Source organism: Mastomys coucha, unplaced genomic scaffold (genome assembly GCF_008632895.1).
Source record: "Mastomys coucha isolate ucsf_1 unplaced genomic scaffold, UCSF_Mcou_1 pScaffold9, whole genome shotgun sequence".
NCBI lineage: Eukaryota > Metazoa > Chordata > Mammalia > Rodentia > Muridae > Mastomys > Mastomys coucha.
In genome coordinates this window covers 49429963-49432733 of record NW_022196915.1, presented here as the reverse complement: position 1 = coordinate 49432733, position 2771 = coordinate 49429963, and the positions used below count along the sequence as shown (strand labels likewise).

The following is a 2771-nucleotide window of genomic DNA, read 5'->3' as shown; positions in this document are numbered from 1 at the left end:
AAAACAAAAACAAAAACAAAAAACAAAAACAAAAACAAAGACACAGAGAGATTGGCTTATAGTTTTCTTTTTGTTGTTACATTTTTCCCCATTTAAATAATTTCTACCCTGATTTTAATTATTTCTCTCCATCTACTGCTTTTGAGGTTGGTTTAGTTTTGTTTATCCAGTGCCTTAAGGTTCATTGTGAGCTTGTTTATCTGAGATCCCTCTGATACTTTAAGAACTTAGAGCTGTAAACTTCCCTCTTGAGACTTCAGTGTATCTCAGAGATTAGGATATGCTGTGTTTATCATTTAATTCTAAAAACTTTTAAGTTTCCTTCTTGATTTCTGTAATGATCTCTGAGTCAGCACTCGGTAATTGTTTAGTTTCAATGAATTTGTGTTTCCTGTAGTCTTCTTTTGCTATTGATGTCTAGCTTTATCCTATTGTAGTCAGACAGAGAACACAGAATGTTGTTTCACTCTTCTCTATTTGTTGAGACTTGTTTTGTTTCCTAAAAGTGATAAATTTTAGAGAAGATTTCATGAGGTGTTGAGATGATTGTAGTGTTTGTTATTTGGGTAAAATGTTCTGTCCTTTTGTTTCTGTTTTTTTTTTTTTTTAAATATCCATGCTTCTGTAGGCAATTGTTGCTGCTGTGTACTGTAACACCATGCCATATCCAGCTGTGGTGGTTTGAATATGCCTGGCCTAGGGAGTGGCACTATTAGGAGGCATGGCCTTATTGGAGGAAGTGTGTCACTGTGGGAGTGGGCAATGAGACTCTCCTCCTAGTCATGTGGGAGACAGTCTGCTCCTGGCTTCCTTTGGATGAAGATGTGGAACTCTCAACTCATTCTCCAATACCATACCCGCCTGCTTCCTGCTTCCTGCTTCCTGCTTCCTGCTTCCTGCTTCCTTTCCTCCTTCCTGCTACCATGACACTACAACGCTTCCTGCTATGATGATGCTATGATAATAATGCACTGAACCTCTGAACCTGTAAGCCAGTTCAATTAAATGTTGTCCTTTATAAGAGTTGTCTTTGTCATGGTGTCTGCTCACAGCAATGGAAGCCTAAAGAAGACACCAGGAACCACATTTTACAGTATTCCGCTCCGTCCTCTGCTTTTAGTTTCTCTACTCCCTCTTCCATGATGTTCTCTTCTCTAAGACTGGGAGCTTCACCACTCTGTGGAGTCTAAACAAAAATATTTAGAAGGCAGTTAGATTACATATCCATTTAGCAAAATACTACCAATAGATGTCTCCATAGACCTTGTGACCTCTCTAGATACAGGCTTTTGACCAGGTGTCTTAATTACTTTTCTAGTGCTGTTACAACACACCACCGCCAAGGCAACTTAAAAGAGGTCTCATTTGATTGGTCTTATGGTTTCAGAGGATTAGAATCCAAGATGGCAGGGCAAAAGCATGGCAGTAGGAACAACTGAAAACTCACATCTTGATCCAAAAGTAGGAGGCAGAGGGATGAACGCTGAGAATGGCGAGAGTCTTTTGAGACCTCAAAACTTGTCCAGTGGCACACTCCTCCGACAAGGCCACACCTCACGATTATTCTGGAACAGTCCCACCCACTGGGGACAAGTGTTTAACATACTTGTTTATAGGAGTAATTCTCATTCAAACCACTGCACCAGGATTACAGTATCAGCTATGGATTGCCTCCTCTGGAGTATGGTCCAATTGAGAAGTGGTTGGTTACTCCTGAAACGGTAAAGGCACTATTAAACCCACAAGTGTATCTTGGGTGATAGCTTGTTGAGCTCATTGATGGCTTTTCTGTCCAGTAGCCTGAATAGCATCCCCTGACTCGATGAAAGCTAATCAGCAAAGAGGAAGCTTCCTATTGGAGGGTTTTGTGCAAAACTGTTGTGGTGTGACTTCTGCTTTTAAAGCATCATTTTGGATGCAGAGTTCACAAGAATGTGAAGTAGGATAAAGGTGAGAAGGCCTATATAGCCTAGGAAGAAGGTTACAATCACAATCTAGGCTAATTGTGCCCAGATAGAGGAAATGAGGTCATACTCTGCATGCATTTTAAAACTAGTGGAACGGAAAAATGGATACCTAGATGTGAGATAGAAAAGGAGAATGGAGGAACTTTAGAGCAGAATACCAGAAAGGTCTTTGCAGTGTTAAGGAGAGAACAATGATGGCAACAGAGACCTGAGAAGCATTCACAGTAGTGCCAATCACACAAGACAAAGAAAAGCGAGTGGTGAGCATGGGGAAACATGGAGCATGGGAAGAGAGCGGAGCACATCAACCCTCAGCATCGCAGAAGGTGAGAGAGTAGAAAAGGAAGCCATGGTGACTGAGGAAGCAGAGAGGCTGCCACCGATTGTATGGGACTTTGTACTTTGTGACAGTCTTTGAAAGCAATGAATCAATAGAGCCCAGTACTGTTGTTTTGGAACGTCCGGTGGTGATATGATCTAGTCCCGTGTATCACAGAATACACCTGGCAGCTGACAGAACTTTGATTGGGGATAACAGAATGACCATTTTTATCCTTCAACCATCTCGGTGCTTTCGCTTCCGGCCATTCACACTGTACTTATGAATTATGTGTGACTCACCTATGATGAGCGAGTCTATTCATCTCAAGCGCAGTAACTGACGTTTGTTTGGGTTATTTTTCTTTTTTTTTATCTATAAAACACTAGAATTAATGTCCAGTTCACTTTTGTGATTATACATCCTTAAAGGGAGTAATAGTTGACTTCACTGGGCTTTTCTGTACACACTTGACCTTCATGTGA

At 41.1% G+C, this 2771-nt stretch overlaps 1 long non-coding RNA gene across 1 annotated transcript; it reads right to left on the bottom strand.

Annotated features, from left to right (window-relative positions):
- Window positions 1-991: 991 nt before the first annotated feature.
- LOC116084840 lies at window positions 992-1725 on the bottom strand. Its single transcript, XR_004116286.1, has 2 exons — window positions 1448-1725; window positions 992-1186 (listed from the first exon to the last, which is right to left on the bottom strand). It is a non-coding gene; the product is annotated as an uncharacterized LOC116084840 (long non-coding RNA).
- Window positions 1726-2771: the final 1046 nt, after the last annotated feature.